General features: G+C 39.0%; 1 protein-coding gene across 2 annotated transcripts in view; it reads left to right on the top strand.

Moving 5' to 3' along the window:
• Positions 1 to 4,194: 4,194 nt before the first annotated feature.
• LOC133448277 (inositol hexakisphosphate kinase 1-like) overlaps positions 4,195 to 25,511 on the top strand; it is a 47,162-nt gene continuing 25,845 nt past the window's right edge. The window contains exons 1-2 of one of the 2 annotated variants that reach the window (XM_061726653.1): positions 4,195 to 4,346; positions 24,127 to 24,366. The gene's annotated coding sequence lies outside the window, so the exon portion shown is untranslated. Of the gene's footprint in view, positions 4,347 to 14,714; positions 14,810 to 24,126; positions 24,367 to 25,511 lie in introns of those variants that run through there. The other variant, XM_061726654.1, reaches the window with a different exon arrangement.

The raw sequence follows: 25,511 nt of genomic DNA, 5'->3' as shown, positions 1-25,511 counted from the left end.
TGGATGGACGGATGGATGATGGATGGATGGATGGATGGATGGACGAATGGATGATGGATGGATGGATGGATAAATGGATGGATGGATAAATGGATGGATGGATGGATAAATGGATGGATGGATGGATGGACGGATGGATGATGGATAAATGGATAAATGGATGGATGGATAAATGGATGGATAAATGGATGGATGGATGGATGGATAAATGGATGGATGGATGGATGGATAAATGGATGGATGATGGATGGATGGATGGATGGATAAATGGATGGATGGATGGATAAATGGATTGATGGATAAATGGATGGATGGATGGATGATGAATGGATGGATGGATGGATGGATGGATGGATGGATGGATGGATGGACGGATGGATGATGGATGGATGGATGGATGGATAAATGGATGGATGGATGGATGGATGTATAAATGGATGGATGGATGGATGGATGTGTGGATAAATGGATGGATGATGATGGATGATGGATGGATAAATGGATGGATGGATGGATGTGTGGATAAATGGATGGATGATGATGGATGATGGATGGATGGATGGATGGATGGATGGATGGATAAATGGATGGATACATGGTTGGATGGATGGATGGATGGATGGATGGATGGATGGATGTGTGGATGGATGGATGGATGGATAAATGGATGGATGGATGGATAAATGGATGGATGGATGATGGATGAAAGATGGATGGATGGACGGATGGATGGATGGATGGATGGATGGATGGATGGATGGATGGTTGGATGGATGGATGTGTGGATGGATGGATGGATGGATGGATGGACGGATGGATGGATGGATAAATGGATGGATACATGGTTGGATGGATGGATGGATGGATGGATGGATGGACGGATGGATGGATGGATGGATGGATGGATGGATGGTTGGATGGATGGATGTGTGGATGGATGGATGGATGGATGGATGGATGGATGGATGTGTGGATGGATGGATGGATGTGTGGATGGATGGATGGATGGATGGATGGATAAATGGATGGATACATGGTTGGATGGATGGATGGATGGATGGATGGATGGACGGATGGATGGATGGATGGATGGATGGATGGATGGATGGATGGTTGGATGGATGGATGTGTGGATGGATGGATGGATGGATGGATGGATGGATGGATGGATGGATGGATGATGGATGGATGTGTGGATGGATGGATGGATGGATGGATGGATGGATGGACGGATGGATGGATGGATGGATGGATGGATGGATGGTTGGATGGATGGATGTGTGGATGGATGGATGGATGGATGGATGGACGGATGGATGGATGGATAAATGGATGGATACATGGTTGGATGGATGGATGGATGGATGGATGGATGGATGGATGTGTGGATGGATGGATGGATGGATGGATAAATGGATGGATGGATGTGTGGATGGATGGATGGATGGATAAATTGATGGATAAATGGATGGATGGATGGATGGATGGATGGATGGATGGATGGATGGATAAATGGATGGATGGATGGATGGATGATGGATGATGGATGGATAAATGGATGGATGGATGGATGGATGGATGATGGATGATGGATGGATGGATGGATGATGGATGATGGATGATGGATGGATAAATGGATGGATGGATGGATGATGGATGATGGATGGATAAATGGATGGATGGATGGATGATGGACGGATGGATGGATGGATGGATGATGGATGATGGATGGATGGATGGATGGATGATGGATGATGGATGGATGGATGGATGATGGATGATGGATGATGGATGGATAAATGGATGGATGGATGGATGATGGATGATGGATGGATAAATGGATGGATGGATGGATGATGGACGGATGGATGATGGATGGATGGATGGATGATGGATGGATAAATGGATGGATGGATGGATGATGGATGGATAAATGGATGGATGGATGGATGATGGATGGATAAATGGATGGATGGATGGATGATGGATGGATAAATGGATGGATGGATGGATGATGGACAGATGGATAAATGGATGGATGGATGAAGGATGATGGATGATGGATGGATAAATGGATGGATGGATGGATGATGGATGGATGATGGATGATGGATGGATAAATGGATGGATGGATGATGGATGGATGGATGGATGGATGATGGATGGATAAATGGATGGATGGATGATGGATGGATGGATGGATGGATGATGGATGGATAAATGGATGGATGGATGATGGATGGATGGATGGATAGATGGATGGATGGATGATGGATTGGTGATGGATGGATGGATGTGTGGAGGGATAGATGATGGATGGATGGATGGATGGATGGATGATGGATGGATGATGGATGGATGGATGATGGATGGATAAATGGATGGATGGATGGATGATGGACAGATGGATAAATGGATGGATGGATGAAGGATGATGGATGATGGATGGATAAATGGATGGATGGATGGATGATGGATGGATGATGGATGATGGATGGATAAATGGATGGATGGATGATGGATGGATGGATGGATGGATGATGGATGGATAAATGGATGGATGGATGATGGATGGATGGATGGATGGATGATGGATGGATAAATGGATGGATGGATGATGGATGGATGGATGGATAGATGGATGGATGGATGATGGATTGGTGATGGATGGATGGATGTGTGGAGGGATAGATGATGGATGGATGGATGGATGGATGGATGATGGATGGATGATGGATGGATGGATGATGGATTGGTGATGGATGGATGGATGTGTGGAGGGATAAATGGATGAATGGATGGATAAATGGATGAATGGATGGATGGATGGATGGATGGATGGATGGATGGATGAATGGATGGATAAATGAATGAATGGATGGGTGGATGGATGGATGGATGGATAAATGGATGAATGGATGGATGGATGGATGATTGGATGGATGGATGGATGGATGGATAAATGGATGGATGGATGGATGTGTGGGTGGATGTGTGGATGGATGGATGATGGATGGATGGATAGATGGATGGATGATGGATGATGGATGGATAAATGGATGGATGGATGGATAAATGGATGGATGGATAAATGGATGGATGGATAAATGGATGGATGGATAAATGGACTGATGGATAAATGGATGGATGGATGGATGGATGGATGGATGGATGGATGGATGGATGGATGGATGGATGGATGGACGGATGGATGATGGATGGATGGATGGATGGATGGATAAATGGATGGATGGATAAATGGATGGATGGATGGATGGATAAATGGATGGATGGATAAATGGACTGATGGATAAATGGATGGATGGATGGATGGATGGATGGATGGATGGATGGATGGATGGATGGATGGATGGATGGACGGATGGATGATGGATGGATGGATGGATGGATAAATGGATGGATGGATAAATGGATGGATGGATGGATAAATGGATGGATGGATGGATGGATGGATGGATGGATGGATGGATAAATGGATGGATGGATAAATGGATAAATGGATGGATGGATGGATGGATAAATGGATGGATGGATGGATGGATAAATGGATGATGGATGGATGGATAAATGGATGGATGGATAAATGGATGGATGGATGATGGATAAATGGATGGATGGACGAATGGATGATGGATGGACGAATGGATGATGGATGGATGGATGGATGGACAAATGGATGGATGGATGGATGGATGTATGTATGGATGGGTGGATGGATGGATGGATGGATGGATGGATAAATGGATGGATACATGGATGGATGGATGGATGGATAAATGGATGGGTGGATGGATGGATGGATGGATCCATCCATCCATTCATCATCCATCCATCCATCCATTTATCCATCCGTCATCAATCCATCCATCCATCATCCATCCATTTATCCATCCATCCATCCATCCATCCATCCATCCATCCATCCATCCATCCATCCATCCATCCATCCATCCATCCATCCATCCATCCATCCATTTATCCATCCGTCATCAATCCATCCATCCATCATCCATCCATTTATCCATCCATCCATTTATCCATCCATCCATCCATCCATCCATCCATCCATCCATCCATCCATCCATCCATCCATCCATCCATATAGACGGAGGCTGCAGTACCGGTTTCAGCCGGTAGGCGGCGCCTGCGGTCACGTGTCCGCCTGTCCTGGCTGTGATGACGTCAGCCTCGCGGATGTTTTTCTCTCGTCTTTCATGAGTTTTGTGTTCGAGGCTTCACGTCTCTCCACTCCTCCACCTCCACCTCCACCTGCCGCAGCAGCCAGCCCCGCGGAGATCCGCGCGGAGCCTCCCTGGCCTCTGCAGGTTAGTTACCCCGAGATCGGAGCGGTCTGAGACAGAAACAACGACAGAGCGGGCTAGCCCGCTAGCGTTAGCACGAGGGGCTAACGAGCCGCGGGTATTACGGTCCGTCCCGGTCCCGGTCCGGCCCAGGGCTCGGGGGGGCAGCCAGAAACACCGAGGGGGGGTTAGAGGTGACATCATAGGAAGAGTTAAGAGTTTAATTTGTCTCATTCGGACTGGTTAGTGACTGGGCTCGTTAGCATGTTGCCAGGCTAAGGTCAACAAGCTGCCGGTGACAGCTGAAGCTGATCGTTCTATACAGTGTACATCTGTCTGTTTATGTATCTATCTGTACATCTATAAATCTAACTGTTTATCTGTCTATCCATCCGTCTATCCATCTATACATACATCTATCTATCTATCTGTGTATCTGTCTGTGTATCTGTGTATCCATCTATAAATACATTTATCTATCTATCCATCCATTTATCTATCCATCCATTTATCTATCCATCCATTTATCTATCTATCCATCCATTTATCTATCTATCCATCCATTTATCTATCTATCCATCCATTTATCTATCTATCCATGTATCTATCCATCCATCCATTTATCTATCTATCCATCCATCTATCCATCCATTTATCTATCTATCCATCCATTTATCCATCCATTTATCTATCTATCCATCCATTTATCCATCCATTTATCTATCTATCCATCCATTTATCCATCCATTTATCTATACATCCATCCATTTATCTATCTATCTATCCATCCATGTATCCATCATTTATCTATCTATCCAGCCATTTATCTATCATTCCATCCGTTTATCTATCTATCTATCTATCCATCCATTTATCTATATATCTATCCATCCATTTATCTATCCATCCATCCGTTTATCTATCTATCTATCTATCTATCTATCTATCTATCTATCTATCTATCTATCTATCTATCTATCTATCTATCTATCTATCTATCTATCTATCTATCTATCCATTTATCCATCCATCCATTTATCCATTTATCCATCCATCCATTTATCCATCCATCATCCATTTATCTATCTATCCATCCATCCATTTATCTATCCATCCATTTATCTATCCATCCATTTATCTATCCATCCATCCATCCATCCATTTATCCATCCATTTATCTATCTATCCATCCATCCATCCATTTATCTATCTATCTATCTATCTATCTATCTATCTATCTATCTATCTATCTATCTATCTATCTATCTATCTATCTATCTATCTATCTATCTATCTATCTATCTATCTATCTATCTATCTATCTATCTATCTATCCACTTACCCACTAATCCATCCATCCATCCCTAAACAGTAGCCGTGTTGTTAAACGTGTTGGTCATGTTTGTTCTGCATGTTGGATGTGTCTTGGTTTCAGGATTAAAAGTGGGTTCACCAAAATCTGTCCTGTCTGGAAGCAGCTCTGTGGAGTTTTTCTGCATCTTCCATTATTATGACCGACTTCCCTAAGTGTAATCGTGCTGTTACATGTTTTGTTAAATTTTTATTAAGGTTCAGGTTCTTTGCCTTAATGTATAGATTAGATAGATGATGGTGATGTTGACCATGCTGACGATGCTCTAGTCTACACCCTTATTAGGCTTATTAGGCCCTCCAGATAGCCTTACAGGTAAATAAGGAGACTGTCACTCAGCAGATATATACCTGTCAAGTTTTGGATTTAAAAATATGGGAAATTTTCCACCAACCAGGTCCAGTATCTTACATTTTAACCAGGACAGGTTTACGAGAAATCCAAAATATCTACCTGTCAACGACTTACAAACTACAATTGTGTGCTCAGAATCTGACAGGCCGACCTTTGTTGACACTGAAATACTGTGCAATTCCTATAATAGAGCCTACATGAAAACACAAAGGGGAATTAAAGCACACGTATTTATTTTAAATATTTTCAGTTTATATACACATTGATTGTCTTCAAGTGAAACATTTACATTTTAATTTGTCATTTTCACTCATGAGGCTCTCTGGCATTCATGACTGATGACAACGACGCATGTTTCCGCGCCTGTAGCTGAAATAAGTTTCAGAACTCCTGTTCCTCTTTAGGAAAGTAAATTTGGTTTCCCATTTTTAGAGACATTTACACGAAGTCTTAGCTTTTTGGGCAGAGATTTCTTCTCTCTCGTTACATCCATCCATCTCTCTGATTTGTTGTTCCGAGTTTGTTCCCCGTTGTCGCCGCTAACCTCGCAAGAACGGCCACCCAGGCTACAGCAGGGGGCAGTTCTCGCGAGGCTAGTGACAATTCAGTTTGCAGTTTAAAAATGATTATATGATAAAATGGGATATTGACGGGAAAATACTAATACGGGAGGACGGCGGGAAAGAGAGGTAAAATACGGTAGTTTCCCGACCAAAACGGGAGACTTTACAGGTACGTTCTTATTAGGCTCCCTCCAGGTAGTCTTAAATAAAGGTAAATTAAGAGACTGTCACTCATCAGATAGATACCTTTTCGTCTATATGGTTTCACATCTGTCAAAGTTAAAGCGACTGGTGGCTTTGCCGAGGATGTAGTAGTCCTCGTGTCTCTTGTGCATTGCCAATTATTCTTCTGAAATAACCCGCTTCTCTTCAGGCACAAGTGTGTCAGGCTAATTTTAGTTTATTTATGGCAGTATAACAGCAAAGAAGTAGGTAAACTAATGGATATTTGCTCTGTTTCTGCCAAGGTGATCACAAGCTTGCATTTTATTAACTATATTTTTATAGTTAATATTTTATTAACTATGCATTGTAGTACTGTAAACCAATTATTATGTGATAATATAATCCGAGTTTAGGCCTCTCTCACTTTCCAGTCGTACCCATATAGACATCTTACTCTTTCCCAAGTTCAACCTTGAATTTGACAGAAAAACGATAGAAATCTTGTGTTTACAAATAAAATAGGGCTTGGATCAAAGTGAAATAGTATTAAAAGTAATGTGGTTAAGTCAATTTACCTAATTTCCAGTGAAACACAATCATGGCTATCAGTTCATAGTATCAGGTGTCATCAGCGAAGGGGCAAGACAAATGAAAAAAGAAACAAAGAGTATGGACCTGTAATCTGGTGGATGAAATGCATATACTGTAATTCTTCCTTTCTTAGAGTTTGAACACACTCTTCTATCCAGTGACCTGAAGCGCTTTACTTTTGTGGATTTGCATTGGCAGAGAAGACCGTGTAACCAGTTACAGATGTGTAGAGTGTAAAAGTCATATTTTTAAAATGATTTTCAATGTGGTCAGTACTAACTCTTAGAAAGAGACTCTTGAGTCATCAAAAATCAGAACTGGCAAGCCATACTTGTAAAAGTGGATTAGACGATAGTTGGAAAATTTGCAAGAATGAGATAGTCTGAGTGTGATACAGTAAAGTCTAAGTTATAAAACACTGTAGTCTAGCTGCAAACCAGGAATCAACAGTTTTTCTGATGTTGTCCGAAGGACAAGGCTTTAAACTACCTGAATCATATATGAAAAGGTAAAACACATTCACCTGTCCAATAGAAATATGACATCATGGTATCGTTGTTTAGTCTATTCTTGGAAATAGACTGGTTTCCTCAACCCTTCGAGGAAGCGCCACACCAATATAAACTCTCACTTTACTTCTTGGAGCATCCTTTGTTTTCTTTGTGTCTGTGTTCAAATCTGGCCTTTTTGTACCTTCAGAGTTTCTATCAGCAGTGTTGTGCCAATCTGACTCACTGTGAGATTGTTCAACTCCAACTGTCGGAGGTCAATTGCCAGAAAAGGGAAACATATTTGAGAATAAAATTGCCAGTCAAGTATTTTTCTATCCATTTTCTATGTGGTGGTGTGAGCATGGGTTGCTTTTCGAGTCAATTTTAGCAGTGAGAGTATGTACTGTACGCTCTCTTGTAGGGTAATAACATATTTTTAACGTTATTGAATGACATTTTTGTCCAAACTTAAGTTTTCATGGTTACACAGAGTTTTTGGAGTGATCTCAGAAGAGGGACTTCCCCTGAAAGTGGCTGCTATGAAAAGATCGATTGTTTTCTGTGTGGTATTTTAGCCAAAACGTCTCAGTGATATACCACCAATACAACAGGAAACTGTGTTGGGATTAATATGCATTTGTAGAAAACTGTTATGCCCTTAAATTTTTATTTTTACTCCTATGATATTCAATGTCGTATAAATATTTTTCTGGATTTAGGTATTAAGATTGTAGCTTATGGTTTTTTTTTATTCCAGTCAGTTTCTTTAAAGCGGCTCTAGAAATATATGCACGTACTAGGGCTGGGTGATATATCGAGATTTTTATGTATATCGATATATTTTCAAACGCGATATGGTACGAGACAATATCGATATAGCTTTTTTTTTTTTTAATGATTTTGATATAGCTTATTTTGTGACAAATTGACTTGAATGTTTCACAAATGTTTTGTTATTTGCACAACTGTCAACCTCAGTGGAAAAGTCTGCCTGTTACTGTCTACATTGTATTAATTGCACAGTGTATTTTAATGTAATTGTTATGCAGGAAAGGGATTAGGGCTGAACGATATGGACAAAATTTCATATCTCGATATTTATGCCAGATATCTCGATATCGATACGATACGATATGACTTCGGTTCGGTGAAAACCAAGCATTTTTCAGAAAAATAAAAACATCAGAAATCAAAAGAGTGCAGTTTTATTGATTAGAACTCACTGCCAGTCATCAACATTAACATAAAGTCACTCAATAATAAATAATAATCAAAATATTTTACTGTAGCTCCGCTTTAACGATAAATAACCAATGCAGTTAGAGTTAGAGTTCAGTACATGTTATTGATTGGACGCTGCAGCTGAACGGACTGTCACAACATCACTGCAGTTTCCTGACGAAGTGAAGACAGATTACACTCATGTTTCACTCCCAGGTTTCATATTTGATTTATTTTCTGTTTCAACAATTAAATATCTAAAAATGTTAACTTTCAATCTGATCAACAAAAGAACCAGAAACAACTTTCTTAATTTATTACTGCGCATGTGCAATCCCCACATTTGTCCAATCCTTGTTTTTCAGTATCCTCCAACGAATAGGAAATAGAGAAAAGAGTTTTCCACTCGCTGTTTTAATTCCCAATTTCGATTTTCAAACACATCAATGAATTTTTTATTATCAAAACAAAAGATGGGGGACGGATTATTTTGGTTTATTTCTCTATTTTTATTTTGTAATTTCAAAAAAAAAAAAACGGATGGCTGCGAAATACACGTCGCAATTTTCACCAAGCACGACTTGCACAACACCTCGCTCTGGTCGACATCATCCTTTCTAAATCCAAAATACCTCCAAATAATGGAGGATGATTTATGTTTTGGCACAAAATTAGCTTCTGCACTGCCACCGGCCGCATTATCCTCCGTACTCATGTCTCCTTTCTTCCGTTTGGATTTCTCCGCTCTTCTCCGCTCTCCTGTGCGTGTGGCTGTGTGCGTCTCGGTCTACGTCTCCCTCCCACCCTCCTATGTTTGTCATTGGTTGGCTTCAGCTGTCGATCAACAGCAAGCATGAAATAAGCTTTGTGGTTGGCTGGCCGTAGTGGTGCGTTCAAGGGCAATCTTAAAAGTAGTGTTTATGGAGACTGCTCGAGCTTTACAAGCAGGGCGAGCGGAAATATATCGTTTATATCGTTGCTTTTCCGTTATTAATGTCTTGAATGTTCATATCTCGATATAGATACGATAACGGTATATCGTTCAGCCCTAAAAGGGATATTTGTTTTATTTTATTCAAGAAGCATTTTTATTCTATATATGCAGGCAGTTTATTTTTATTTCATTTGTTTTATACATTTTGATATTGTGCAGACCTCTGTTAATAAAGGAACCTGTGTGACATTTGGCACGTGGCTTTGTATTAAAACTGACTTTTTTTAAGGGTTTGCCTCAGAAAAAAATGAAGCTAACAGAGATGCTATGCTATAATGCTTTGGGGGAAACCCCAATTATGGCACAGAAAAAATATTAATATATATCGAGTATCGCCATTCAGCTAGAAAATATCGAGATATGACTTTTGGTCCATATCACCCAGCCCTAGCACGCGCGTTAATTTCCTCTCACTGTTTATTCACCCAGGGTCCATTTTATTTACCAAGTAGAAAACTATTGCACCATATAACATTTTGATGAATCTTATCAGAGAGAAATTCCTTTGGCTGCATAATTGTTGTTGATGTTGTAGTTGGTGTCACACCTTGCTGCATTTGATGACACTCCAAAAAACAATGTCACATCGTCAAATCTACCGACGGCTTGATTTTGACCTAAAAACATGATCTGAAAGTCCTTTACTGACATGGCAAAGTTCTTAACTGACAGATTGGCATGGCAACCCCTGACTTATAATTTTTATGGGACGGTGTGTGTTTTGACTGTTGTGATGGGTCTTCTCTCTCAGATAATTGTTGATGGGACAGATTGTCCTCCTGGTTTTGTGTGCGTGTGTCCCTCAGCAGCTGTTGAGTAGTGTCAGGGGAAAAGGCAGCAGCTGTGTTTGTGTTTTTGTGTCGTCCCATTTGTAGTTTGTGATATTTAAGTATGACAGATGTGCTTTTTGGGTTTGCTTTCTGGAGGACTGCATGATACTGGGAAACGGCTGAAATCTCTTTCCCTCAACAACCCCCTCAGTCCCTCCGAAGTCTCCCGGTGTCGTTGTCATTTCCTTTCATTTTCTCTTTCTTCTTCCTAATTTATTCTCCTTCTTTTCCTTAATTTCACCCTCGCCCATACTTGCTCATTGTCTGTTGTACTTAAGTTGGAAAGTTTTTCTTGGTGATAGCGAGGATTCCCAGGCAAATGTGGTGTGTGTCAGCAGTAACAAGCACCAGCCCTTATTTTGCATCATTGAGCCACAGAAGTAAAGCACCTCAGCAAAAAAACAAAAAAAAAACAATGAAATCCTCATTATGTTAAGGTAGGGTTGTGAAAATCTTGTTTGTTTTTACCAACATAAAAAAAGGCCTGGGATATGTTTTTCTGTTGTACAAAAAAATAGGTAGTTGTCATACTTTTTGTAATTATCATGCTTAAGTACATGTGTGATGTTTGGGAAATGGTGCAAAAGGACAGAGAATATTGCGTGGCAAGGCAAATGTCTGTAAAAGGTAACTGTTTATGTTATAAATCTTTTCCCTTCTGTCAGAAATACTGTATCATAAATACGTATCTGAGATTTGACCAAACCAAATGGTTTAAAAATCATTTGGAAAATAGGATCTGTTGAAATTTACAAACATGTTTTATTCTACTGATTGAAATAAAATAATATCCCTCATACATTTTTATGTTGTTATACCGAAAGAAATATGATTTCATATAATTGTATTAAATACAGATTTAATTTTGTTCTAATGGCTTGATCAAGTAATAACATCATTAGCTTCTTCTGCTTCAAATATTATCTGACTCTGTCAGATAGTGTGACGTTTAGTCAGTTTTTCCGTTTTCATTCACCATAAGAATGTCTTGAGGTTTATGGATAAACACGCAATAGTGGAAACTATTCCAGCTTGGTTAAATCTAAACTGGAATAATTGTTTTAAAATGTTACCCCTTAGGAGCTTCTTGGAATACTTACTACTTAAAATACTTATTCCACTAAAGCAGGAGATGAAGTTCAATAGTATTCATTTGCGATCAAGCCAAATGTAATTTCCCACTGGCAGCTCCAGAAATAAACCTAATTTGCTGTGGAATGAGACTATTGGACAAAAGGCAAATTGGTTTTAAAGTTTTAAACTTGGACAAAATAAGTCTTTCAACTTTCTGTTATCTCGTAGCCCCCTGGCATTAAATGATAACAAGTATACAGTTTACTTCAACTGGCCAAGCAGTTGATTTATATTGTTTTTGTATTCTTTAGAAGCCAAAAGTGATATCAGAATTAAAATGCCATCACTTGCCTAGCCCTAGGAGAGTTTGAACCACAATAGAAAACAATACAAGAAACATCCAAGGACTTAATACTGCACACATTCACCAACACGATGTGAAGGTACCAAACAAAAATCACCATCAAACTAAACAAGAAAATAAACATTTCAGGCTTGAACGATTGCAATATCACCCTACTATAAATCAAAAATAACATTTATACTGTTTGATAAAGCTTAACATTTTTTTTGACTGTGTTGATGTCCAAGGACAACTCTAAATTTTAGATTAAAACTACATTTTAGTTGTTGGTTGTGGTAACTTGTATGCTGCGTTGGCTTCAATCTCAGCACTTAATGAATTTGGAGGAGATTCTTCCTGAATATTAATTAAAGCATCAACTGCTCATAAAAACATCAGCTTTCTCTCCTAAAGTGCTGTTTTCCACTGTTGGCAATTTACAGTTTTCCCTTTCACTATTTTGTAAAATCAAAAGCTGGACACTTCTGGACTTTTTTTAAGTGGCTTGTACAAAAAGCAATATTCCAATGCATTAAAAAATTTAAATGGAAATTAAACTTGATCCATAAATTTGCAATAAGAATATTCATTTATTTGCAGGCACTTTACCATGAAATACATTTGGCGTAACCGTTTATGTTCAGCATATGTGCTGAAAGTAGGATTGTTGTCTGCAATCACGTACAAAGTCCGTGAGTTTTTGCATTGATCCGTCCTGTTCCAGTTTAGTTTTAACTGAGTCACTTCAATGCTATATTGAATGTACTTGAAATGTGCTATGCAAATAAACTTGCCTTGCCTTATCTAAAAACACCTTTTTGACGTAGCCAGCTCTCTGGAAAAACCCATGGTGTCTTCCGGCCAACTATAATAGTCCTCTGGTTAGACACAGTTGGCTCTTTCCCTCTTTTTTTATTTAATCTAACCAATTTCTTCGATGAGGCGAGATAAAGTCGCAGTCCTCTGGCAGCAGGGATGCAATTTTGATTTGATCTTCAGGCAAAACAGACAATATTTTCCACAAATGAAAGCAGCAGGGATAAGATCTGGGCAGGCGTCCTGGCAGAATTTCTATTCTTACATTTTGCCCACACTGGTTTTCTCATTGAAAGCTGCAGGTATTTTGTTTTAAGCATTGTGCCGTCTTCCTCTGGATTATTTTAAATCAATGCAGACGTTGCGTCAACGTTTGGTAAGGGCCATTCATATTTGCATTCTGTCGAATTAAGATTTGTTTTGCGATTATTCTGATTTTAAGATTTTAATCCTACATTTGTCTCCGTTTTTCTGGTGTCATTAGGCTTGTCTGATATCTGTGGCGCCGCGATTAGAAAGCAGACGAGAGCAGGCGGGGGTCATAGTGGACAGTTTCCAGCAGCATTCTCAGTGTTTACAGACAGTCAAAGAAATTTCCTGTTCGTTCTTATCCAGATTTATTAAAAAAAGTAAGGAAAAAAAGAACTGTAACCAGTACGACCAGAATATTCAGTTTGATTCAGTCTCCAGTAATTTCCCTTTTAATTCAGTCATCTAGAAAAATGCTACACAGGCTATGTTATGATAGTGTTTTATAGTTTTACTTAAAATCTTACATTGATTTTACTTGAATAAACATTGCACACTTTTACCAACACGATGTGAACGTCACAAAGAAAAATCTTCATCAAACTAACAAGAAAATAAACATTTCAGGCTTGAAAGATTGCTATATCACCCTTCTATAAATAAGAAATAACATTTATATTGTTTGTTAAAGCTGAACATTTTGTGACTCTATTGTTGTCCAGGGATAAATGCATATAATTCTTTATTATAGAAAGACTCGTATGCAACTAATGTACAGGACTGTCTCAGAAAATTAGAATATTGTGAGTTCTTTATTTTCTGTAATGCAATTAAAAAAAACAAAAATGTCATACATTCTGGATTCATTACAAATCAACTGAAATATTGCAAGCCTTTTATTATTTTATTATTGCTGATTATGGTTTACAGTTTAAGATTAAGATTCCCAGAATTTTTTTTTTGAGATAGGATATTTGAGTTTTCTTAAGCATTACAGAAAAATCACAATATTCTAATTTCCTGAGATAGTCCTGTAACTAAATGGTGTAGACGGGACAAGTTGGCTTTAAAAAAAAATAAACATAATACTTTTATAAATGGCAGATACATTGAGCTACAGAAACAGTTGGACATATGAATTAATAACTGCGGTTATTAATATGCTGGGATCCCAGTTTTGAATGTAGATAAAGTGTAAAGACCTTTGCCACTGCAGCGTCTTCAGTATGTCTGCATCTGTGCGCCGTGTCATTGGCGTCTGAGTGATTATAATCTCATTACCTCAGATGATTTTAATGCAGGTGAAAGGGGTGCCTTTGTCTGCGAGCATGCTCAGTCAACCGTCTGCGCCGCCAAGGTGTCCCCTACTTGTTTACATCTTAGACGAGTTTCTCAGAAAGGATGAGGTGATTACGTTGGTTTGGGTAAGTAATTGATTCAATTATCAAGTAGAATACAAAAATCATTCTCCTTCAGTCTTTCAGCATCTTGAAGTCCAGTTACATGTTTGTTTACATGAAACATTGATGGGTCGTGAACTTGTTCCAAGCATATCTCTATGCTTTGTTTATTGGACATGTTGTCAAACGACGGTGTCAGGAAATGTGCTGCAGAGTTTAGTCGGCTGAAACGGTGGACTTGAGCCAGAAAAATCTTGGGTTATCTCATTTTTGTCCCAAGCGCTCTTAAGTGTGTCCTCAGTTTTCTGTCCTGGTTTTTGTCACTTCTGAACGCTGACGTCAAACCTCCAAAAATTAGTTCAGGAAAAAAAAAAACATTCCTTCCATTTGATGTTTTTGGATGAAATGGACGTCTAAACAACAGCGAGCGCCTGCAACTCTTCATCTAACCCCGTCTGGCTGGTAATGTTGCAGTCACTTTTGGATTTTAAGCAGCAAGATATTTCAGCACTAATCATTTCTGCCTTCCAAGAAATTAGTCTACTTTTTTTTTTTTTTTTTTTATAAAAAACCTTGTCTGCACACATATTAATGGTTGATACCATGCCGGTAAAAACCTAAGGAATATATATGTGCATTATTACTATATTTAATATATATACATATATATATGCATACATACGCATACATATACACATACAAACCCAGTGAGTTTTTTTTATTATTTTTTTTATTTTAGTCTACCTTTTCACCAGGCAGGTCGTTTGCGCTGGGCTTGGTTCTGCAGGATCCAGGTTCAAGCCCCAGAATTGCAACCAAAATGAACCACCTTGGGCCCTTGAGCAAGGCCTTTAACCCTAATTGCTCCCCTGTGTTTGTTCTCTCAGATGTAAGTCGCTTTGGATAAAAGCGTCTGCTAAATCAGTATTAGTAGTAGTAGTAGTAGTAGTAGTAATAGTAGTAGTAGTAAAAAGTAAAAGTGACAAATGTGCTACAAATCCACTGCAACCCCTGAAATTCAACAACACGGGGCCGTCCTTTTTTTTTTTTTTTTAATTTCTTTCTACTCTTAGACATTCCTGGAAGTCTGTTATTAGCCGTCTCATCTCTAATGTATTGAAGGGCAGAAGGATTCTCACACGCGAACCTACGGTCGGTCAGGAATAGCAGCTTAATCACTCCGCCAGCGCGGTCAAGCTGGAGTGAGCCCACAGCTTTGTCCCGGTGATTGCTGATGATGTAAGATGTGCTCACACAGATCCTCCAAGCTGATTGGTTAGCTGCTTGAGTCACGTACCACACCTATTTGGATGCAGGGAACAGATTAGCGATGGAGCTGTTTGTTTGTTTGTTTGTCTGAACGGTGAGGTGCGCAAATTCCTTTATTGACGAGGCTTGTTGGGGCCAAAGGGAGAGTTTAAACTCTCTGAAAGATCTTTTACCTCGTTAGATCATATTGCTAACTTGCTTTAGTCAGTTGTTTAATAATTCAGATTTAAGTTGTCGGTAAAAAAAACCTTTTATTAAGTGATTTTTTTTTTTCAATTGATTATGTCTGAAAACGTGGAGATGTGACGTAGGGATGGCCGGTATGGACTAAAAAATGTATCACGATAATTTCTGGCATTTATCCCGATAACGATAAAAATGGCGATTAAAAAAAAAAAAAAAATACCAATTCAACTCCACCTTTTTAACTATAAATCTATCACCACATTCAGTCTTTGGAGCCCCAAATCACTGCTCTAAAAGATACTAAACTACACCAATTAAATTGAATTAATAAAAACCAATTCAATTAGTACACCTGTACTGCAAAACTGTAATGACTCAAATGAAACAAGTTTGAAATGTAAGAACAGATTCAACATTTATTCAAACTGTATGGCTTAAACAGTGGGATAACAGTGCAAACAGCAAAAGTATCACTGTCCTTCAAGTTTTCTTAGCTTATAAAATCACAAAGTAGAAAAGAATACAACCTGATAAATAAATAAAACAGGACAAATAAATAAAAGTTCACTGAAAATAAAATCATATCAGTGATGATCTCTTCTAATATAAATAAAATGTGCAAATTAACCTGTGGTTGGAACATGCCACAAATTAGATACTATTGCAATTTTTTTTTGTAATAGTCAAACGTTATATCAAAATGTAACAACCATTTCCTTCTGTTTTTGCAGACTCTGCACATAATAGATGATGTTTGCTCCTCATCACTCTTTTTAAATCCAAACCAGTTTCAGATAACGGAGCTGGAGCCTCGTTTAAAGACGAGCTCCTCGCTCTCAGATCCGCCTTCCGCCATGTTTGTTACACAAAAACGTCATCAAAAGGAATTTATCGTTTGTACCGCGTGATGAAAAATTCTTACCGTGGGGCGCGGGGAATTTTTTTGACGGTATATCGTGAACGGTAAAATATCACCCATTCCTAATGTGACGCCACAAAAAACGTCAGAGAAGTAACTGCTTTGCTGGCTCACTCTTCACGCTGTGAGACGTGAATTTGGTTTACAAGCAAACTGATCACCGATCAGGATTTTGAGAGACGATAACCGATCTCCAAAATCGGTATCTGCCGATCCTGATATTGTCGATTACAGCGTGAAATCCATAAATTCGTCAATAGTGTTGTCTCATGTACATGACACTGACATTGTATTATTGGGTATAAAAATTAGGAGATGAGAAAGTATCATGAATTGACTGTTTTATTTCAGGCTGAGGCAATGTGCAATATTTCACACTCTAGAGACTCTTAGAGGTGATTTAGATTCAGCTTACAAAGAGCAAGTGTAGTTTACTAGTTTAAACTTTCCTGTGGTAATAATTGTGTACAACACAACATGTGCACCAACAGACAACACAGACATGTCACTCTCTAAAAGTTGATACAAGTTGTAAACTATAAACCTTAGTTTTCCTGTGGAAAGAGGAATTAAATCTTAAAATAAAATATGAATTCTGAATTATTAAGCTTTGTGAAAGCTTTAGCGATAGCATCTGCCGCGTGTGAGGAAACTCTTGTGAGTGAAACTCTACACTAGAACTCCAAATGTCACTCGTGAAGCGACTGACACGACTGTCGTCCTGCGTGAGGGTTTGATGTGACTGTATATTTTCTGGTATAACTCTGGCGGACATTCATCAGTGAAATATTTACGACTCTGCAGCGCGTACGGGGATCCAAGCAGCTTACGGCGCGTTTAAACCCGATGTCTTCTACAATAGAAAGCAGCTGATGATCAAGGCTTATGAATCCATTACCTTAGGCTGTAGTTCTTTATTTTTCTTGCTGTCGTTTATAGGTCTCTGTTAGGGCTGGGGATCGATTCAAATGTCAAGATTCTTAAGATTCAGAATCGATTTATCAAGATTCGATTCCGATATTGAGTTTGGGTTAATGTTTGGGTTAGTGTTATTAAAACTGTTTTTTGAGCTGTTGCATGAATTATACGACTGTAGTTATGCAAAATATTACTACTAGTATTATATTGAGATTAAACAGCAAGTATTGCAGCTAATGATGCTGTAAGGACCAATCAGCTCCCAGAATGCTGATAGAACTGCTTTCAGAAACATGTGGGTCAGAATTACCAAACAGATCCAGGGAGGAAACAGAGACGGATGAAATCGGTTTTATTTTTTCCCACATTCCGTTTTTGAGCATTTGGTTTTTAGCATTTTTTGCAAATGTAACCCCAAGACAGTATATAAAGTAATGAAATATAGACAATTTATGCAATTATAACCTAACACTTTAATGTTTTCATACCTTTAAACATATTTAAAGGCAAAAACATGGCACCAGTTATTATCGTGTCCAACAAAACATTCCTTTTTTGATGAAAAAAAAAAAAACATAAAAAAAATAAAAATAAAAAATCGATCTTTAGACATATGAATCGATTTTTAGGAATTAATTTGAGAATCAATTTAGAATTGGGAAATCGATTTTTTTCAACACGGCCCTAGTCTCTGTTACGTTCAGCTGAGTTAGCGGCGTTGCTCCTTTTCTTTCTCTGCCTTAGTTGCAGCCAACTTTGACAACTCGATATACTCCTTCGTGTGGAAAAACTTTCAAATGTCTTATCAGCTTCGTTGTGTTGAAATTCTTTTATTATAATCCTTTTCGCAGTATCTCCTTTGGACACAACTTGCATAATGCAAATTTGTTGTCCTTTTCGGACATTGTAAAACTCCTATACCGGCGATGCCGGTCACGCCTCGTTGGGACAGCTCGGTCTGAGATGTGGGAACATACGTGTGGGCGGTTTGTTGTTGTAAACGTCATCTGATCGGCCAGCTTTGAACTATTATTTTCCGATCTCCGATCAAAACCGATAGGGCCATTATCGGGCCGATACCGATTGGTTGCCGATCGATCGGTGCATCTCTAGTTTTTATTCATCTGTCTGTTTGGCTTCCAAGCTAGTGGGCTATACATAAATCATGTTTGATCAGTTATGCCAGCTCAAGTGAGGAGATGACACTGCAGGTAATAATATAGATTCTTGTTTTGCTTTTTTCCAGTATTTTCTTTCCACATTTATTGTTGTATCTTTTGTAATATGATGTTTTAAGTCTGTATTTATTTATAAATATGTGCTCCTCGTGCTCAGTTGAAATAGGTTAAAAAAAAACAACAAAAAACCCTTGTGAATATCTTAAATCAGGCAGTAAAGGGTCAAGCTTTTGTCTTGGATGAACAAACGCCTGCTCCACTGGGATGGAAGTTGGGAATGATCGCTGTGATTTCACTGATTCTGCAGCAGATGTGGCCTCATGTTCATCATTTGCCTCTAACTTTGAAATGTATTTGTGCAAAAGCGTGAGTCCTTGTATGAGTGTCTTCCCGCATCAGGCTGGCTCGACATTAGATGACATGTTTCTCACAAATTTGGGATAATCCACATTTCTGGAGAGAATGAAAGATGAAGGCTTGTTTTGCAGTGTTTCATGTTGTGACTTCGGCTGTGTTTGGTGTTGCTACTTTATTCTGAGCTCACACTTGTGGGTTAGATCTCATAATGGCCAGATAATGCCCTCAGAAACACAGGCCTGTCATCATTAATGGGCGTACGTCTTCCGTCCTCCACTTGTTCATCCCTTTTTCACTCCGCCAGTTGGAATGAGTCACCTTGGGGCACGTCTGTGGTGTACAGGGGATTTAAGAGTAAACATGTCCAACATTTATTCATGGCACATCTGATCATTACTGCCGTATGAGAATTGTTTGAAGAGCTTCCACTGCTCTGCTTTGAGATTTGCCTCGATTCATCTACCTGACCATTACTGACATGGTTCTTTCTGACAGTGGATATTACCTACTTCTAACAAGTGTAGACTTGTTTAGACCTAGGGCTGGGTATTGGGAAGGACCTCACGATACGATACGCATCACGATACTTGAGCCACGATACGATACACATTGCGATATCCCGATTATGCGATATCCCGATTATTATATTCTACATAGTTCACGGAAAAATTTAAAAATGCATTACACATCTTAAAATCCAAGTTGTATATATGTACATCAGATGATAGTGATGGATCTTAAAATCCGAGTTGCACGTTCATCAGATTATAGTGACAATTCATGGGACAAACTGAGTCAAAACAATGTTTTATTATAACTATACAAGCTAAAGTTACAACATATTTGCGTATGTTTTTCATATTATTTACATCATATGAAATTAACATTAAATTTAGTATGAGGTTGCTTTAATTACGGTATGTGGCAAATAAACACAAGAAAGATGGGTACTAAAACCAAGGACAGGCACAGTGATCAGTCAGTATAGATATAAATCCATAAATAAATAAACCCCTGTCCATTATTTTTCATTTTTTAAGGACAGGCAATTGTGTTATATAAAAAATAAATTATAAAATGAAATAAAACGTGAAATAAAACCTGAGCTCAGTGCAGGGCCCTCCCAGGGTTGGTAGAGAGTGGCAATGCCCAGGACTGTCACTTAGGTAGGAGCACTGGATGATATAATGGGAAAAAGATCGGGGAGAAAAAAAAAAAAAAAAAAATCGATATTAAAATTTTGAATATCGATATTGAATCAGCTGGAAAAGTATCGCGATATATTGCCATATCGATATTTTTGCCCACCCCTATTTAGACCAACACACTACCAAGACCAAGTCAAGACCAAGACTAGTTCACCCTTAGACCGAGACCAAGAAACCTGCTTATTTCCTCATCCTGCGTGATTGTACAACATCATCCTGGTTCAGCTAGTTTCCATATGAGCTTGTATTCAACTGCAGCTCAATAACACAGAGAAGTGGATGATGATGTTGAACTCACTATAAATGTTTTCATCCATCAGCTGAGATCAGATCTGTGTGGCGACTGCACTACCGCTATTTCTACACTATTGGAGGATTGACTCCAGTGCTTTTAAGGATTGACACGACTACTAACTAGTCCCAAAGTATCTAGCAGAATAACCAGCTCCAACACCCCCCTCCACCTCAGAAAAGTCATGAATAGTAAATGTTACTGATTTAAATTGGACTTAATTTGGAGATGAAACATGAATTGTACATATTAAAGATACAATTATCGATTTGAAATTACATTATTTACCATTATAGTAATCAGATTACACCGTATATCAGCATCACTGAAATGGACCTGATGCTTCAATCCCAACGATATGCAAATATTATTCATATTTTTATTCAAACAAGGCCGTTATAAACACAAAACTGTAATCAAATACAGACACACATGCAGATGGACCAGAACATCAATCAAATGCAAAATACAAATGGTTTCCAAAACTGTACATTAACAAGAAGAAGAACTGCTGATCACCATATTCTGTCACCTTGGTGCAACGGACTCTCAATGATCCGAGACACGGCGAGGCCAAGATACCCGAGACCAAGACAAGACCACAAAAAAGTGGCTTTGAGACCAAGACCGGTCTCGAAAACTACAAGTTTGACACTCAGGTTTGTTTTGAAGTTGCCAAATGAGCTTGAGAATTGAAAACTGGGCTAGGTGCAGGCTTGTGCTGTACTCTCCATGGAGCTCATGGACCTGGTTTATGCATCAGAGCACCATCATTGAACTAGGAATGGACCTAAAAACCAAACGTTGCAGGATAACTTGAGAAAAAACAAAAACGTATGAATTTTTTATTGTATAGTGATTAAGATTTCCCTCCATTGACCTGGTACAACCCCCACCCCCTGCAAACGTACGCTGCTGACTCTTGCAGGTAGTTTTGGTTATTTACATTTTAAGATGTTTGCATATACACACTGTATATGTATACACACAGGTATAAATATATATATTATATATATGTACACATTTCCTTTTTTTTTGACCATGGCTTATTTTGCTTATCCTTTTCAACAAAAGGCAGACTTCAGAAACAAAAAGATACTAATAAGAAGAAAACGAAACGAACGAAAACACAAAACAAAGAAAATGAACAAAGAAGAGAAGAAAATAAATGTTGTCACTCACGATTGAGGACAGCTGCAGGAGGAAAGTTGCATAATTTAGACAGTTTAATATGAAGATAATTTATATTAGTGTTCTATATTTATCTATTATTTTAGATTTATAATTTTTTTTTAATTTGTAAATTGAGCTACTTTTTTTTAGTTCCTCATCCAGGTGGTTCCATAGTTTCACCCCTTCGACACTGATACACCTTGACATTTTTTTTGTTCTTGGCCATTTCTGCTCAAAAATGCCATAGCCCCTTAGGTTGTGCCTGCTTTCCCTCACCTGGAACAACTCCAGGATATAGTGTGTTAGCATCTGGTTGTGTGCCTTGTACATTGTTATTGCTGTCTTGAATTTGATTAAATCGTATAATTTTTTGACCGGATGAAAAGTGGATTTGTTGGTGCATAATATTCGGCATGGTTGACAATTCTGATTGCTTTTTTTTGGAGTAGAAATATTGGATTTATATTTGTTTGATAGTTGTTCCCCCATATTTCCACAGAACTCAAAAGAGTTCTGTCCCAGCCTCTTTTGATTCAGAGGCGGGACGTCAGAGGTTGAGAGAGGTGGACATGGTTTGAAAGTCCTGCAGCTCTGTGAGCAGGTTGGATATACTGTATAATCAGGAATGAAGAGCCAGGTGACAGGAACAGCCGTCTGGCTTCAGGAAGAACTAAAGCCTCGAGGTTCTGAAGCTTCCTGTTTATTACAACTGAACCTGACTGTTGGCTAGCATTTTTAAATTAATTCAAAGGTGTGTGGTCACATTTTCTCTCTCCCACTGTAGTCCAAACTGTTTATCGGGGTTTGTGTCTGGAAGCAGTATTTGAGGAAGAGGCAGGCAACAAGCATTAAATCATGACCACAACTCCATTATAGTGCATTATAGACCATAATCAATTGTATATGTGTAAGTATGTGTGTATATACTCACGAAACCTTTTTAGGTTTACCAAGTGTACTTAATACAGATGATTTTAAGGTCTGCCGGTGTAAAATCTTCTGGTTGTCTTCTCCTGCCGTCCCTCATTTCCAACGTTTTTATTAGTATTAATCCTTGTTTCCATCAGTCATTTCTGATTTTATCATTACAGGCTTTGATTTATTTGTGACAGAATCGATCCTGAAATTATAAACTAACTGGTCAAACTGCTGATGATGTTTTAATATTCAGATTGTTGGCACACGGCTTTGAGCGTATCTCGGTAGCAAAATCTACACATCTACAAAAAGATGTTTGATTTATCCGTTAGGTTAAACTCATCTCTAAACTTTGGGAGTGAGAGTAAGAGGTCTAACGAGAGTTTAAAAATATGTCTTTATGTTGTTCACTTGTGTGACGCAGTCTGGTGGAAACGAATGTGGAGGTATCTTACATTTTTTATATTTATTTTCTGTCTTTATTAGACATTTATTCAGTTTACAATACAGTTGTTCAGTTTCTTTTTCTTTTTTTTTTCATACTTAAAATGTATCTTTATCGTTTATTTAGTCTGAGTTCATGTTATCCGACTTTGAGCTGCTGTCGCTCCTGAATTTCCCCTCTGGGGATCAATAAAGGACTATCTTATCTTAACTTATCTTATCTTATTAGATCTTGTCTGCTCAGTCGACGGTACAGAGACCTTTAAGTCCAGATAAGAGTGCACCAATGTATGTTTTCATATATTCAGTGTGTCGGATGACTATTTTTTGGTTGGAAAATTTATTCCTGGAAAACGATTGATCAGTTAACCTTTTCTTTTTTAGCTCTAAAATGTGGCGCGCCTATTTATTCTACCAAAAATAGCTGTAGATCTGTGAAACATGCCAGTTAAACTCGATGTTGTGTCCTCTCTTGGTAGGCAGTGCTGATTCCTGCCTGACGGACGTCCCGCTCCTCCCGCCGTGCCTCCTCCTCGGCCCCGCCGCTCGCCGGGTCTCGCTGCTGCTGGCCGTGGATTGGAGCACTCTCATTGGAGGCTTTGCGAGGTGGTTTTTCGGTCTGGCGCCGCCTCCCCCCGGGGCCGGCGTGCGCTCCCAGCAGCCCGTGGTGCCCTGCACCCCCCCCTCCCCGTCACTGCACAACAGAGCCCATGCCCAGGGTGAGACCAGGACCAGCTTGGAGAATGTTTATATGAAATCACCCCTTTTTGTTTTTTTTACGGTTAACCCTTGTCCTGTCTTCGGGTCAAAATGACCTAATTCTCCTGTTCCTTCTTTCCTCCTGCTCTCTCCTTCCTTCCTTCCTTCTCCCTTCCTTGTTTACTCCCTTCCTTCTTTACTCCTTTCCTTCTTTCTTTTTTCCCTTCCTTCTTTCTTTCGTCCCTTCTTTCCTTCCTTCCTTCTTTCCTCCCTTCTTTCCTTCCTTCTTTTCTTTCTCCCTTCCTTCCTTCTTTACTCCCTTCCTTCCTTCCTTCCTTCCTTCCTTCCTTCCTTCCTTCCTTCCTTCCTTCCTTCCTTCCTTCCTTCCTTCCTTCCTTCTTTCTTTTTTCCCTTCCTTCCTTCTTTTCTTTCTTCCTTCCTTCCTTCTTTTCTTTACTCCCATCCTTCCTTCTTTATTCCATTCCTTCCTTCTTTACTCCCTTCCTTCCTTCTTTATTCCATTCCTTCCTTGTTTACTCCCTTCCTTCTTTACTCCTTTCCTTCTTTCTTTTTTCCCTTCCTTCTTTCTTTCGTCCCTTCTTTCCTTCCTTCCTTCTTTCCTCCCTTCTTTCCTTCCTTCTTTTCTTTCTCCCTTCCTTCCTTCTTTACTCCCTTCCTTCCTTCCTTCCTTCCTTCCTTCCTTCCTTCCTTCCTTCCTTCCTTCCTTCCTTCCTTCCTTCCTTCCTTCCTTCCTTCCTTCCTTCCTTCCTTCCTTCCTTCTTTCTTTTTTCCCTTCCTTCCTTCTTTTCTTTCTTCCTTCCTTCCTTCTTTTCTTTACTCCCATCCTTCCTTCTTTATTCCATTCCTTCCTTCTTTACTCCCTTCCTTCCTTCCTTCCTTCCTTCCTTCCTTCCTTCCTTCCTTCCTTCCTTCCTTCCTTCCTTCCTTCCTTCTTTTACTCCCTTCCTTCCTTCTTTTCTCCCTTCCTTCCTTCTTTTCTCCCTTCCTTCCTTCCTTCCTTCCTTCCTTCCTTCCTTCCTTCCTTCCTTCCTTCCTTCCTCCCCTCTTCTCTTCCTCCTTCCTTGACCAGAAGACAGCACAAGGGTTAAGTTTAGCTGAAACGTTGGGCATCAACTTTAATCCATTTTAATAAGTATCAATCAGT

The sequence above is a fragment of the Cololabis saira genome, chromosome 8 (genome assembly GCF_033807715.1).
Source record: "Cololabis saira isolate AMF1-May2022 chromosome 8, fColSai1.1, whole genome shotgun sequence".
Classification (NCBI taxonomy): domain Eukaryota; kingdom Metazoa; phylum Chordata; class Actinopteri; order Beloniformes; family Belonidae; genus Cololabis; species Cololabis saira.
This window is presented reverse-complemented; position numbering and strand designations above follow the sequence as displayed.